At 44.6% G+C, this 16,359-nt stretch overlaps 1 protein-coding gene across 3 annotated transcripts in view; it reads right to left on the minus strand.

Annotated features, from left to right (window-relative positions):
• The window catches only part of PDPN (podoplanin), a 36,826-nt gene that overhangs the window by 19,305 nt on the left and 1,162 nt on the right, over positions 1–16,359 (minus strand). The window lies entirely within an intron of this gene.

Raw genomic sequence — 16,359 nt, forward strand, 5'->3', positions numbered from 1 at the left:
CAGTGTCCATCCCTGTAGAATCCAGTTTTAGCAAGAATCCTGCAAAGTAGTGTCTTGAGCAAAAATCTTGTTGGGTGAGTTAAGCAACAATCCCCCCACCCCTGATGTCCTCTCTAGGTACCTTCCTATCCCCTGATCCCCTCCTGGTGCTCACTGGCTATAAATCCTTCCTTGTCCTGTACTCCGAGTCAAACCTGATCTCTCTCCCTTATCGTAATATTCCTTACTGCCATAGTCTTGGCTAAAGTCTTCCTTACTGTTTTAACAAGTATCAGAATATTTTTTTTCTTCAACAAGTCAGAAGGTACATGGATTGCCAATTTTCCCTGTTTCGTGCTCAGACATGAAGCCAAGTGTTCTTACTCCTCCACTGTGGACTCCCCAACACAGGGTCAAAAAGCATCTGTGCTCCTCTATGATATGCCCTACCAACAGCTCCAGGCTAAAAAGCCTGCTGCCTCTCTCCCTGGGCTCTGACATCCTTCCTCTTCAGTCCCCTCCTCCTCATCCTCCCAAAAATGGTCTGTTCAGTTGTCCAAAGCACCTGCTTCCTCCTTCCCTTATGAAATCCCACCTTCTTAGAATCTACTGATCTTGTTACTTAATGAACACAATCTTTATGTCTTCAAACGTGTCCCCTTCAAGGAAAAATCTGGGAGAATTTAAGCTTTCAGAAGTGGCAGATCAGAAGGAAGGTAGAATTTACCCTAAAAAAAAACTACTCCCTTGAGCAGCAGCTCTCCTTAAGGCACAGCAAGATCTCCTTAAGGCAAGCTGGGAGTCTTCCCCAGTTCACCTCTATAGCCCCAGCGCCTGGCACTTGCAGTCATTCCACAAATGTTTACTGAGCACCTACTATGGGCTGGGCCCCCTTCTGGGCAATAGAGACAGAATCAAGGTCTCTACTCTCACAGGCTTGAGCACCACTGGACTGGGGTGGGGAGGGATGGGCTCACAATAAGCAAAGAAAATAGTGAGACCCTGCCCCTTCGCTCCCTTCAGGTCTCTGCTCAGAGGGCACTTCCTCAGAGGCCTTCCTTGACCACCCCATTTAAATAAGCATTTTCCTCCTCTCCCACTCACTCCTGAATACTTACCACCCACCACGTACACACTAATTATTCCACAAGAACATAAGTTCAATAATGGCCATTCAACCTCAATGGCCTCATTGCCAAAAATACCTGGCACATGACAGGCACCCAGTAAGCAGTTAAATAAATGGGTGAATTCCAGGTAGGTGAAGGGCTGGTGCTAACTAATCCCAAAGCTCAGAAAGAGTTTGGAGGACTGCCCACTCAAGAAATGAAGAGGGGCTGGTGTAGCTAGGGTGTGGTGGGCAATGAGGGGAGGTGTGGGTGCCAGTCTGGGGGACGGCATAGGGAAGGGGGTTCGACTTCAGCTGGATTGTGAAAGGACGCCAGGAGATGCTAAGCAGGCGAGTGTCCTCATTTGAATCTGAGAAGCCATCCCAAGTGCTGCATGAACAGAGGGCCTCAGGGAACGTTCCAGGATCAGATTGAAGCAGGGAGACTGCTTGGCTGGTCTCGGCAATCCAGGTGAGAGTGGGGGTGCCTGCCCCCAGGAGAGTGGCGGTAGAGAGGGAAAAAACAGGACAGTTAATGGTTAGGAAGCACTTGAAGTCACTACCCACTGGCAATCAGAAATAAATGCAGGGCCAGCAAGTGGTGTGATGGTTAAGGCACTAGACTCCCATATGGTCAATCACAGTTCAAGTCTCAGACCCAGCAGCCTGAAAATCACACCAGATGCGGTGTGTGTGTGTGCCCCAAATCCCAGGAGCAGAAAGGAGGAGGGACTGTGGTGTGGCCATCCCCCCAGGGGATGATTTCTGACTTCCCTTTCTCTTGTCTCTCTCTAATGAGTCCATGTACCCTATAACCACCCCCAAAAAAGAAAGAAATGTGAACCCCCGAACTGAGGGCACATTCTCCATGCTATAGCTCTGTTGACATCAACAACACTTAGGGCAGGAGTGGACCTACTGGGTAAAGTAGGGTGACCCTATATGTCACTGAGTCCTTTACTGATGAGGACTTTGTCTTTTTTTTTCCCATTTAATTGCCAGAGGGCACGTACACTTGAGAGAGACAGAGAGAAAGAGAATACACCCTCCGCCCCAATGGAGTATGGCCACACATGCTCTCCATACATCCTTTGGCCACCTTGACCAGGCTGTAAGCTGCGGCCAGCCATGGTGACAAAGCTCCTCCTGTACTGTGTGTAACACTGTGCTGCAGACAGACACTCACCTCGTTTTATTGGGGCATTCATAAGTCCTCTACGTAAAGTCAAGGGGGCCCACCATCAGTAGCATGCGGACCTGTGGTGCTGGAAGCCACAGCGTCAATGGCGGGTTTCGATCCCCTGCCCAGTCAACCTGAAATCTGCTGGGAATGTATGCATGCCCAAGACCAGTTGGAAGGCTGAGGAAAGGGACTTGTGTTGTACCCAGATCCTGTCAGGGTACCTCCCCAACTTCTCTCTCTCTTGTACACATGCATGCTCTCTAAATAAAATAAATTTAAGGAAAAAAAAAAGGGTTAGGCGAAGAGCTTCTCCCTATTTTCATTGCCACCTCTGTTTCTGCTGACCTGCAGCTTCATAATCAGACAGGGGGAGAAGCAGTTTCAACAGTGTTTTATCTTAAAATTGTAAAGTTGATTTTAAAAATGAAGAAGTCACAAGCTGAGCTACCCTCGGGTTTTCAAAGAAAACCTGTGGTGTTAGTCAATAGATTAAGGCAAGCTTTCATGTTGCCTGGTGTTTTCTAGTATCATGGGCTGCTCCAGAGCCTAAATGCATAAATATGCCTTTGAAGCTGGATGACTAAACGGCCTTGGAATGATTTCTGTAACCATTGAGAAGGAAAGTGGTTTTTGTTTTTTTTTGTTTTGTTTTGTTTTTTGCGTACAGGGCATGTGCACTGCTTGCCAGAGAGAGAGAGATAGAGAGAGAGGAAAAGTAAGAAATCGCACCCTAGGGAGGATAGCCATGTAGCAATCCCTTCTCTTCCATTCTCCTCTTGAGATTGTAGGCATGCACATACAAGCGCCCAGCATGTTTTTCAAGCTACCGGGTCTGGGACTCCAACTGCAAAGTCAGCCAAATGAGATCCAGCACCTTAACCATCATGCCACCATTTTTTTTTTTTTTGTGACATCCTAGGAAGTTCTGGTTTTCCCCTAGAAGACAAACTGTAGGATAACCAATAAGCAATTAATTCTAACACTTCCCATTCCCAATTACACTTGAGATTAAGCAATACTTTTGAAGGGATGTCAACATGTCTAGTGAGAAAACAAAAACACCTACTTCTGCTTCTCTTCCCAGAACAGGTTTTTGCATATTATTTTTCTATCACAGTCAAAATTGTGCCCAAAAGCCTGAAAATAAACACCCCTCCCCAACTGAGGCATTGGTCTCCAACGTTGCCCAGCACTCTGCTGGCCACCCACAAGGGTCACTGACGTACTCAAATCTCTGTGTATCTTTCATCTCATTCAAAAACATCCTGAGCTTCGTTGTGTGCTAGTGCTCCCCTGAGTTATCAGGAAGTGGGTTTCTGTAGCCTGGAGAAAGATATCAGAATTTGGCTTTTATTTACCTCATCTTCTGAGTTACTCCTTGTGTTCCAAGGGTTGGCCCATCTTTTGACATTGCTCTGAAGCCTTCCTTTGGAATATTAGGACAGCCACTAACCTTTGAAGTTTCAAAGCTTCTTTGCACAGAGAAAGCCATTTGCTAACCCAGAGCTGTACCCTCAACTCCTGGCAGATCTGGTGTGGTCACACAATCACTGATGTGGCCAGTGTTCCCCGTCCCCTCCACACACCCTATAAACCGCTTACTGGTACAAAAGTTTGGCCCTGGAAAACCTAGACAACTCTGACTAATCTCGGCAACTCCTGGGTTGGTGGCTGACACTGGCCCACCACCCTGTGATTCCAATGACTTCCAAGCTGTGCACAAGGGCCACCTAAAGCCCATGATGCTCTATATTCCCAGTGTCTGGCACCACAGAAGGGACCTGAACAGTGCAGGTTAGGGATGCTCAGTAGAAAATCTGCATTAACTTTTGATTTAAAAGTTAATAGTAGTTGGGCTGGCAAATGGCATGGTGGTTGAGGTATTGGACTCACATGGCTGACCATGGGTTCAAGCCCCAGATCTGGTAGCTTGCTTTCTCACTTTCTCTCTCTCTGTGTCTCTGTCTCTTTCTGGTGAGTAAGTGTGCCCTAGAGCGAATTAAATAATAATAATAAATAAAATTAAATAATTCTCTTAAAAAATGTTAATAGTAACTAACTGCTACAATCCCACTGTTGACTCCAAACGTTTACCAATAACATGAACCACTGAGTTATATTTGTGACTTATACGAGGGGGGAGTCTTCAAAAAGTTTGTGAAAAATGTTTCATTATGAACAAGTTATGCATGGATTTTTAATTTTTGGAACCAAAATAAAATTTGTGCTTTAATTTCACTTTCTATAAACTTTGAGGGACCCTCTTACAAATTACATATTGTATTCTTACAGTAAGATAAAATAAAGATGTTAAGAAAACCGTAAAAGGGAATACATTTACAGTTCTGTATTTTGTAATTTATTTATTGAAAAAATATCTATGTATAAGTGACACATGGAGTTCACACCTGCGTTGTTCAAGGATCGGCTGTACTTAGCCAACAGTTAAATGACTGTCTAAGGGCATTTGCAGCCAAGTGGGAAATTGCTTTTGAATTACCCTTGGTTCATAATATTCCTGCCACTATCCACTGGGTTTCAGCCCAGAGAAATTAAATATCTTCTTCTAATAAAAGAACAGCAGGGATGGAGATGGAACAATCCACCTGAGAGGATTCTCTGCCATTTGATTTTGTTTGTTTACTTCTGTATTTCTCCCATGACTGAGAGAGACAGACAGAGGTAAAGACAGACAGCATCCCCAGCAGGGTCTTTATGCCATGATCCACACCCAGCCTCAGCCAGCCCCAGATCATGGGCATGCACATGTCCAGTGTGTCTCCAGATATGAACCCAGAACCTTCCCACACAGGCCAGCCTCATGGAGCGTCCTGTTTTACCATCATGCCACCATCCAGCTGCTGTCTGATGTTAATGAGCAGCAGCACATCCACTCACTGTGCCAGGTCCTGTCATTCCCTACAGGCCGAGCCCAACAAAGAGGCGAAGCCTGGCTACATGCAGTCAGCATTTGGGATGTGTGTCTTCTCTAGAATTTTTGAGAAGCCTGTTAAAGCTGAAGGTATCAGACAAGTATCCCAGTCTCTCTAAAGAAACCCTACACATTAATGTTTGTTGGACCAGCCCTGTGGCCTTGTAGTTAAAGGAGCCAGGTCTCACATGGCCAACTTCACAGTTTGAGTCCTGGCCCCAGTGCCTTGCAAGACATGCAGTGAGGATGTGTGTGTGCCCCTAACCCCAACGGGATGGAGAAATGAAAGAGAAGGGATTGTGGTGTAACCATATTCCATTGGGTGGTTCTCTCTCTCTCTCTCTCTCTCTCTCTCTCTCTCTCTCACTCTCTGTCTCTCTCTCTGGCAATTTTTTCTTTTCTTGTTTTTTTTTTTTTGTTTGTTTGTTTGTTTGGGGTTTTTTTTTTACAATTTACAGGGCATGATAGGGTGCAGTAGTAAACTGTGAGACGCTGCAAAGCTGACCCAGTTAGGAAGGGTCTAGGCTCACATCTGAAGACCCGAGTACGTCAGATATGTATGCCTAGGACCTGGAACTGGCTGAGCCTGGAGTGTAATACCACGTCCAGACCCTGTTGAGAGTGCTGTCTCTCCCTCTGTCACTCTCTTCGGCTCTCTTTCTCATAGAAGAAATAAATAAATAAAGTTTTAAAAACAAAAAAATTAGAGCAGTGTCCTCTCACTTCAGAGGGGCAAGCAGTTGTGTACAATGTTCCAAAGGCTTCTTTGGGCTCTGGGTCGGGTGGTCCCTCTGGGTCACCTCCCAAAGTTGAAGGGAGCATTTTGAAGGCTTTTGCAGCTCAACATGGGCAAGAAGAAAGGAGAGTGGACAATGACAGTTAGGAACACAACATAAGAGGAAATAAGACTCATAAAATGCAATACAAGGCCTCCCAGTCAGGTCCAGCCTCTTTCCTGGGGAAAGAAACAAGACCTCTTAAGCACCCTTCATAGATCTTGGCATCTAATCTCTGCCTATCCATGAGGTATTTTAATAATGGCCACTATTTACTGAATTTATAGGAAAATTTGCAAAACATGGTGCCATATTCTCTCACGATCTTTACAAGTCTTAAAACGAATCTTGTCCACATTTTCCAGATGAAGATGGAGGCTAAGAAGCTAAGTAAACTGCCCAGGCAGCAAGCAAGTGGCAAAACAGGAATAAGACGTCAGGCCCTATAAGACCGCAAAACCCAAGCTCCCAACAACTGCGTCATGCAATCCTCACATATATTGGTCACTCCAGGCCAGCTCCCATGCAGATCCCTATCTAGCCCTTAAAGAAAGGGCTAGAGTAGATAGAGACTGCTCTGACTGTGGCTACTGCAGGATCGCGAGGCTGGGCAGCCCTCAGCACCTGCAGGTGCATCTCCCAATTCCATCGCTGCCAATCTGAACCCCACTATCCTTCACTGCCTAGGTAAAAAACTCTTCTCTGGGGCTCTCCCAAGGGGGAACATTTACTACTTCCTCCCTACTAGCCTTGAAGGTAGGATCCCATTCTACCTACCCACCTGCTAGCACAATCTGCTGGCTGGCTGAATGAATGGGTGATATTTATACTTTTCAGGACACACAGGAGTGAATCAACTTACCCATGTACCCCAAGCACACGCAGGGCTCAGAACGCCTTCGTGTTCAAACTAGGGGTTTGTTGATTACCACCTCAACCAAAATTACTCAACCTGGGGAGATGTTTCACTCTTGACTAAGAGCAGAGTGTTCTCAGTAAAAGAGGAAATGAGTTCACTGTTTGGTAGACTGGAATCATACCGTTGTAATAACGTTTCTGGGAGGCTGAGACTGGAGTTATAAATGAAAGGCCACCTTCCAGAGAGTACTCGGTCACCAGATGACAAACACCTACTTTAAAATGCTGCCCTGGAGCAGAGTGTGTCAGCCCTGGCGGGTGTTTGGGAAGCACAGGGCATCTGCTCGGAATTGGAGTGGAAACCTGAGCCTCTGATTCATTCAGGGCCGTCAGCTGAGCAGGCCCTGATTTTGCAAGAGTGAAAAGAGAAGCCCCTTTGGATCTGACCTCATCATCCACCCATGCAGCTCAGACAGCCCAGCTGTGAGTCGTGAGGACCAGGCCTGCAGGAATTTGCAGAATGAGGCTGTTTCCACTAGCTGCCCTTGGCCTTGATCCTAGGTCTGTTTGAGAGCTTAAAGAGTGCCTCAGTAGATTTTTTTAAAAATACTTGTTAATAGCCAGGAGGAGCTCTTCTGCCCTTCCTTGCAAGCATTCTCCCATTATTCTGATGTGAGAAATTCTGGCAGCACGTTTCCTGCTCAGGGCTGGCTTACTTCTAATGACATCTGAATTGATGAGTTTCTCGAGTACTTGGACATCTTAGTCTTACCTCCAATTTGCTGTGTCTAAATAGCTCATAGATGCCTCCTGCTTATCAACCAAGTTGGCTCCTAACCTCTCATCCCTCCAACCTGACTTGCGTATTTCTATCATCTGTCTTCTCATTCCTACCAACAGGCTTGGGTCATCCTGTTTTCTTTCTCTTCTTCCTGCCAAATGTTTTCTGTGTTCCTACCATGAGCTCTTTTAAGTGCCCACTTCTCTAAGGGGGAAGGGATGGGCACAAATTATTAAAATACAGTGATGAAAATAGCCAAAGCAATCATAATTACAAGCACATACTTCCTGATTTCAAAACTTATTACAGGGCCAGCCCATGGCGTGGCTGGATCCCCCATGGCCAGGCCTGTGTTACAAGGCCTAAACCTAGCAGCTCGAGAAACACACCAGGCATACGTGTATGCGTGCCCATTCTCCATGGGGTGCGCTTTCTCGGCCCCTGTCAGTTAAGTGCACATACCCTCTGGCAAAATTAAAAACCAATAACAACAACTTACTACAAAACCTCAGGAATCAAGATGGAATGGTCTATCTTCACAGATAGACATAGATCAATTAAATAGAATTGAAAGCTCAGAATTAAACCTATGCATTTATGGGTAACTGATTTTTGAAAAGGTGCCAAGATAATTCGGGGGCTAAAGAATCATCTTTTCAACAAACAGTGCTGAGACAACTGGATAGTCACATGCAAAGAATGGAACTGGACTTCTACTTCATAGCATATTGAAAAAGTAACTCCAAATTAATCAAAGACCTAACTAAGCGGGGTTAAAACTATGCAACAGAAGAGTAAATCTTTGCAACATTACTTTGGACAATGGTTTCCAAGATCTAACACCAACCATATATATAAGCAACAACAAAAAACATATAAATGTGTGCTTCAATGGACACTACCAAAAAACTGATTTGAGGACCAGCAGTTAGCGTAATGGCTATGTCCCTGGACTCCCACTTAGTCAACCACGGTTCGAGTCCTGGACCCGGTGGCTTAAACTCATGCTGGGAGCGTGTGTGTACGTGCCCAAGATCCCAAGAGGAGAATGGAGGAGAAGGGATTGTGGCGTGGCCATCCCCCCCTGAGGGGTGATTTCTCGCTTTCTGTCTCTCTGTCTCTCTCTATCTGGTGAGTGCATGTGCCCTATAGCAAAAACCTCTCCCCCCAAAAAAAAAAAAGAAATTGATTTGACAACCCAATCTGTAGACGTGAGAAATGTCTGCAATTCTAGTAGACATTGCAGTAAAGATCCAGTATCTAGAATATATAAAGGATGTTTTCAATCAACATTAAAGATAAGCAATTTAAAAACAAAGGATTTGAACAGATAATTTCCCAAAAATATATAATAGCCAATGAACATATGAAAAGATAAATATTGTCATTAGGGAAATGCAAATAAGCACTACAATTAGATGCTATCTCATATCCACTAGGATGTCTACTCTTTATTTATTTATTTATTAGTTTGCTATCGGGCATATGCACTCACCAGAGAGAGAGAGAGGGGGAAAGTGAGTAATGACTTCCTGGAAAGGTGGCCATGCTGCAATCCGTTCTCCATTCTCCTCTCAGGACTTTGGTTATGCACACACACACCCCAGCATGATTTTCAAGCTCCTGGATCTGGGATTTGAACTGCACAGGGGATCCAGCTGCCTTAACCTCCACGTCATCTGCTGGCCCACAGATGGCTATTGTTTAAATACATATACACAGAAAACAAGTATTGGCAATGATATGGAGAAATTGAAATATTGTGCATTGTTGGTGGGAATGCAAAATGGCGTGATCACTTTGGAAAACAGCACAGAAGTTTCTCAAAAAGTTAAACATGGAATTCCATATGACCCAGCAATTCTATTTCTAGGTATACACCAGAGAAACAAAAACATATGTCCACACAAAGTCTTATACATGAATATTCACAGTGGAGTTATTTCTAATAGCCCCAAAGTGGAAATAACTCCAAACATCTATCAACTGGTGAATGGATAAACAAATTGTGGTGTATCCACAATGGGATATTATCCAGTCATTAAAATAAAAAAGGTGGAACCTTGAAAACTTGCTATGTGAAAGAAGCTAGACTTATATGATGTCATTCATATGGAATACTCAGAATAGGCAAATTCACAGACATGGAAGGTAGACTGGTGATCATTAGGTATTGAAGGAAGAGGAAAATGGGAGTGAGTGACTGCTGATGGTTTAGGGCTTTTGGGGGTTGATAAAAGTGTTCCGAAATTGATAGTGGTAATGATTGCTCAACTCCATGACTATATTATTGGGTCATCAGAAAAGTCATAATGCATTTTTGCATAGAAAAACAGAGAAAAATATGTCATGACTTTTCTTACCCAATAAAAGCCACTGAATTGTCCATTTTAAAAGGGTTATGGTATGTGAATTACATATCAATTTTAAAAAATTCAATATGGTGATAAATGTTGTAAGAGGTGAATAAGGCATGAGGCAAGAGTAATAAGGAATCAGAAAATACTGAGCTGAAAGTCTAGCTCTTACTTGCCCAAATCTGTTCTGATTCTCCCCATCCTGTTGTTTGCACACCTTTCTCTTTACTTCCCAATGCTCCACCCACACCTAAACTAGTCCCACAAACTGGACTCACCCTGGTTTGACTCTCTCATCATTAATTTCCTCTGACAACTACGATTCATGGCCCACCCACTCCCATTTTCTATTGTCTATCGCCTATAGAAAAGGTCTACCTCTATCATTCAGCACAAACTCATCTGTCTCCCTAATTTCCTGCCACACCCCATTATCAACCCCCCTGTCTCCAGGCCAGCCTTGCCTTCATTATTCGAGGCCCCTGCCTTTTCCCATAAAAAGCCCAGCTCATTCTCATTTTCATGCACTTGCTCAAGTATTTTCTCCGGCTTGGATTGCTCTTCCCTGCCATCTTGTCCAACAAACTCCACCATTTTTCCACAGCCAAGATCAAGTTCTATCTCTCCACAAGGCATCCTCCAGCTCCTCATAGCCAGAATAACCTCGCTCATCTCCAAACTCCTAGCAACAGATAATGGTGTGTGTTGCTCAGGACATGCCATAATTGAGGATCCCTAATTGGAAAACCCCAAATCCCAAACCCTCCAGAATTTGAAATGTTTTGAGCACCAACATGACACCACAAATGGAAAATTCCACACCTGACCTCATGTGAGAAGTCTGCAGGCAAAAGGCTGCAATACAAAATATTGTGTAAAATTATCTCAGCTCTGGGGACCAGCAGTTAGCGTAATGGCTATGTTGCTGGACTCCCATGTAGTTGACTGTGGTTTGAGTCCCAGACCCGGTGGCTTAAACTCACGCCAGGCACGTGTGCTTGCGTGCCCAAGATCCTGAGAGGAGAACAGAGGAGAAGGGATTGCGGCATGGCCATCCCCTCTAGGGGGTGATTTCTTGCTTTCTATCTCTCTGCCTCTCTCTGTCTTTCTGGCGAGTGCAAGTGCCCAATAAAAAAAAAAATTATCTCAGCTCTATGTGTAAGGTATATGTGAAACATAAATGAACTGTGTTTTGACTTTGGTCCTATCCCCAAGATATCTCATTTTATATATATGCAACTATTCCAAAAAAAAAATCCAAAATTCAAAACACTTCTCCTCCCAAGCATTTTGGATAACGGATACCCCCACCTTATACAGCACACACCTATCTGTATTGCCTCTCTTCGTAAGCCATGATCATACGTCATGCTTTCGCTCAATGTTCTAATAATATGCGCACTCTGAAAATGCTTAAGGGGGCAGGAACAGCATCCTTCAATCGGTATTCCCATTGTGCAGTACACGCAACCAGTCAGTAGTGTGTATGTAACAAATGAACACAAAGGGAAAAATTATGTTATGCAAGCATAACAAGAGGTGGTGGTGCTGTAAGAAGCACTAAGATCAATGGGCTGGCTTTTCTGGATGTTGTCTGTGGTTTCAAGGACACCACACACAGCTGGCTGTTTACTGAGTGGACAAGGCATGGGCTCTGGGGGTGGGCTGCCTGGGCTCGAGTTTCACTGTTGCCATGAGCTAGCTCTGGGTCCACATGTAAGTTACTGAACCTCGCTGAGCCTCTTAACTATAAAATATGAAGTTTCTACTTTACAGGTTTGTTGGGAGGATTGAAAGAAATGGGGTTTGTAAATGGTTGAACCTCAGTTCATGTCAGCGGTTTTTTTTTTTAGAATTATTTATTATTTTATTTTATTTACTATTATTATTATTATGTTCGACCAGAGAGAGAGAAAGCAAGCCACTAGGTCTAGGACTCAAACCATAGTTAGCCATGTACGAGTCTTGTGCCTTAATCACCACACCACATGCTGGCCCCAATGGTAGCTGTTATTACCTGAGACAGGGACTGCTGTAAACACCAGCCATTCTAAATCCAGTTCCCTTAGCTTTACGTGTGATCTTATTATGGGGTGATCCAGCACAAATGAAATTGTTTCACATCAGCAAACTCTCAAGAGGCCAGGAAACCATGCAGTTTATTTAGAACGGGAAATATTTTCTAGTGCTTTACACTCCTAATGCTATGCAAGGCATGCGCTTCTCAGGAAGGGAACACCTGAGATGCTGTTTGGCCTGGAAGTATTGAACAAAGCAAAGGGCAGGGCTGGGGGCAGAATACACTGCCAGACTATAGAGAAGGGAGATCTCAGACTCGTCAAAGATCCGCGTACCCATGGCCACCAGATGTGACATCTTTCCTACCAACTGGAGGCAGGAAGAGCATTCACCTTGTTCCCCTTCGCCTGACTCACAGCAGCTACACAATAAATATTTGTTAAATAAATGAATTTCTTGGGCAGGACAGGTTTAACATCCATAAATCCTGGCAAACCCACTTCCTTCTCCTTTGGACAGGACCCTATTCACTGGAGCAGAGCGTCCCATCTCGTGTTGTGTTTTATTCTCTTGGATGAAGATACCCTGAAACATTGTGGTACATAGCCTATTCTTAGCACTACCATGAGGAGGGGGGTCTTCCAAAAGTTCACGAAAAATGCATATGATAAATAAACTAGATTTCAAATTTTTTGGCACCAAAATACACACACACTTCAATTCCCCTTTCTCAGAAATGTTCTGAAGTCCCTTCCTATGTTCACACATCTTCCTTAGGCTCCTTTACAGACCCCTGTGTATGTGATGTCACTGTACTCTCCTGCATGCTACAGACAACGATGGTAACTGCCGCAGTGACCCCAGTGCCTCGGCATGGTCTCCCTCCACTGCCTGGAGCACGTCACAGCTCTCCCCTCGCACACACAATCAAGAGCACATGTTTGTCCAAAAGAGTGATCATCCTTTTGGTAGGATTTTTGTTCTTCCTTTTTTATATTTTTTGCTTACTGCACTAAGTTTGGAGCCCCTAACACTTTCTGTTTTCAGCTCCTCAAATAACTGTGTGAATGTGCTGGCCAAGCTTATAGGTCTCCCCCCGATCTTCGCTCAATTCGCCATGAAGGATAAACCCATTTCTTCTAAGACATTTTTAAGGCATATTTGCTTGGCCAGACAAAAAGGTGGGGGGGGGGGACATCTATCCCTTTCTGATGGCACTCATGGGAGGCTGTCCCCAGCTGGCCAGCTGACAGCAGGCTGGTTCATGGCACTGGGGTTAGAACGTGGGACGGAAACAGCCACCTCGTTTTCCTGCGTTGGCTGAACTTGGCAGAATCCCAGTTGTTCCCTAACCTGGTCCTATGTCATAGTCCTCGGGTACAATGCATAATCATTTTCCCTCCCCCAAAAGTTTTAAGAAACCAGTAGAGAAAGGATTCCAAACTCACATTAAGAGAAGCTTTCTTTCTCACCCACCCCATGAAGATCCTAAAATGAATCTCAGCAACTGTGCGCTTGGCTTCAGAAGTCTCACCCCCACCCTTTTGATTCTCTTCCAACAAAATGCTCACACTGGATACTTCCTTGAGAGGTTTCAGGATGCCAGGAATGGCAAGGCTTCCCTGGAGGGCCCTACAAGATCTCACTCAGACTCATCCAATGACTGGTGCTGGGTATCGGAGCTCTCTCCCATATCCTCCCCCGTCATACTTCCACAAGTTGTAACCTGGCATGCCTGGTCTCAGAAGCCAAAACTATGACAACTATTCAGATAAGCCAGTGGAATTTAAAGTGCAGGTTCACTGCTTTGCTGGTGAACACGGCAGAGCCCGCTTTCTAATGTGAGGTGTGCTCTCAAATCCCGCATCCAGCAACACGCCATGCATTCAGGAGAGGCTTACCTGTGAAGGGAATTAATAATCCTCTTTTAATGTACCAGGACAATTTCTTTTGTTTTGTTTTGTTTTTATTTTTGCTATAGGGCATGCGCGCTTGCCAGAGAGAGAGCTCAAAAGAAAGTGAGAAATCACCCCTCCAGGGGAATGACCACAGCACAATCCCTCGTCCTCCATTCTCCTCTCAGTATTTTGGGTACACATGTGCCCAGTGTGATTTGCAAGCCACTGGGTCAGGTTAAATTGTGCAGTTGGCCATGTGGGATCCAACCACCTTAACCTCCACATCACCTGCCAGCCCAGCAACTTCATTTTGAAGGAACATAATGGTGAATACCTAAAGAAATGTTTATGTCTTTAGAAAAACTTTGTTTTCACATTTAAGGGGCTTCAAGTGAGGTAAACTTTGAATATCAGTTAAACTTTTCTTTTTGTTAAGAATTATTTAAACTTATTTCTTATCATTATTTTTTAATTTGACCAGAGAGAGACAAGGAGAGAACATAAGAAAGCAAGCCACCAGTTCCGAGACTTGAACTGTGGTCAACTTGAACAGTGGTTGGCCATGGGAGTCCAGTGCATTAACCACCATACCACCTGTTGGCCCCAAACCTTTCTGTTTTCAATGGCAGTTTTTAACTTACAAGAGTAAAGAGAGCCTGAGGGTTGAGGTTAGGCCAATGTTTGAATCCTAGTTCTGGCAGAGTCTAAGATAATTACATACAATTTACAGAAGTTGCAATGATTAAATGAGGCGGCTGGTGACATTCCTAGGACATGGTGGGAGATGGACATGGGAGGTAGGTAGGGGCCCACTCCTGTGCTGTTCATTTCAGAAGCGAGAGAAGAAGAAATTCAGCCTGGTGGGCGGTGTCGAGACTCAGCCTTCTCAGGCTCTTGTACATGTTTTGAAAGGTGTTCTGTCTCAGAAGGTATTTTTGATCTTATACACTGGTGTAAATAGATCGTTGTCTAACAGATCTGTTCTTTATTACATGCTTGATAGATGCCTTAAGTACAACAAAAACACACTTAGCAACTCATGAAGATTCCATGGTCTCTGAAACTGGCAAGAGTTTCAGGGGAATCACAGGGAAATTTGCCTGCAGCATGATTAATCCTGGGTGGACTGGTCCCGGAAAAGCACATGAGGGTTAGTAGCAAGCAGCAGCTTGCAGAATTTCACAAAATAAACTGTCTAACAGAGGGGCCCTGAAGTACGCGCTTTGCACTGAAGTTCAGAGGGAGGGTGGGGCCTGACAGTTTAGGAAAATACCAGATGTGTGGATGACAGACCTTCTTTGAATCCACTCACATCCAAAGAAGAGGACACATGGGACCAGATTATAAAACTGAACCAGATTATAACATTAAATGAGGAAGACCCAGTAGGGCGTAGGATCCGCCATGAGAAGGATAATAAAATTCATCACCATAATTACCCCCCAGCCCAGCTCCCCAATAGGAGCCAACAATAGCTCAGCTCAATGAAGTTATTCATCCATATTCAAGTTGCCTCGCTCATTATCCTCAGACAAAAGCCCTGCTGGGCCTCACTCCTTGCCAGCAGCCCAGCAGTTCCCCCAGGCACACAGGGCCAGCCCCCCACACCACTGAGTACCCACACTACCGAGTAAAGGCTTCTTTCTTTAGCAGTTTCTATTGTGGTACCAAACCGTGGCTATTTTTTTTTTCAGGTGAGGTTTGGTGCTACCTTTTTGGTGTACCTTTGACCTTCAGGAACTGCTTTAAAATAAATACAGCTTAAGGCTTCCCCCAAGGGAAGCAGAGGATGTTGTCTGGCAGCTGTCTGTCCTTAGCAGAGCTGGGATGTGGCTTGGGGGCATGAGGGAGTCCCTCATCTTGCAGGGGTGAGCACAAAATAGTATCCTTTGCACATTGTCTCGCCAAAAAGGAAATGTAACTGAAACACAGAACTGTATATATTCCAGTGGAAAGAGAAGTTCCAAAGATAGGACCTCCGTGAATAGCCTCGGCCCCTGTAAAGACAGACAGTGCTCGGTCTCTTCTAAGCAGACAGCCAGGCCCAGAGGAGTACACTGTATAATTTCCCTAAGGTTGGGTGTTTTTGTTTGTGTGAAATTATAGAAGCTTAGGTGAGGTCCACTCCTCCTGCAAATCACTCCCTTGTAGAAGGATCTCCATCCTCAAAGTAGAAAAACGTTGAGAGTTTACTTTCAGAACACAGCTCACCAATTCACTTACAATTTTTTCAACCCAATATTTAGTGAGCAACTACTATGTGCCAATCTATTTTGACTCTGGGGATCAAAGTGAAAGGGAGCAGTGCCCTGTAGAGCCTGTATGCTATTGAGGAAACAGGTAAAAATTAAAATTCCAAGCAAAGAAATGAAGCACTGACAAATGTTCGCAGATGAAACCTACACAGCTCCCTGGGCAGAAGGAGGTAAAAAATGAGATGGGGAAAGGAGAGAAAAGGAAGAAGGGAA

This window comes from Tupaia chinensis, unplaced genomic scaffold (genome assembly GCF_000334495.1).
Source record: "Tupaia chinensis unplaced genomic scaffold, TupChi_1.0 Scaffold000146_1, whole genome shotgun sequence".
NCBI classification, from domain to species: domain Eukaryota; kingdom Metazoa; phylum Chordata; class Mammalia; order Scandentia; family Tupaiidae; genus Tupaia; species Tupaia belangeri.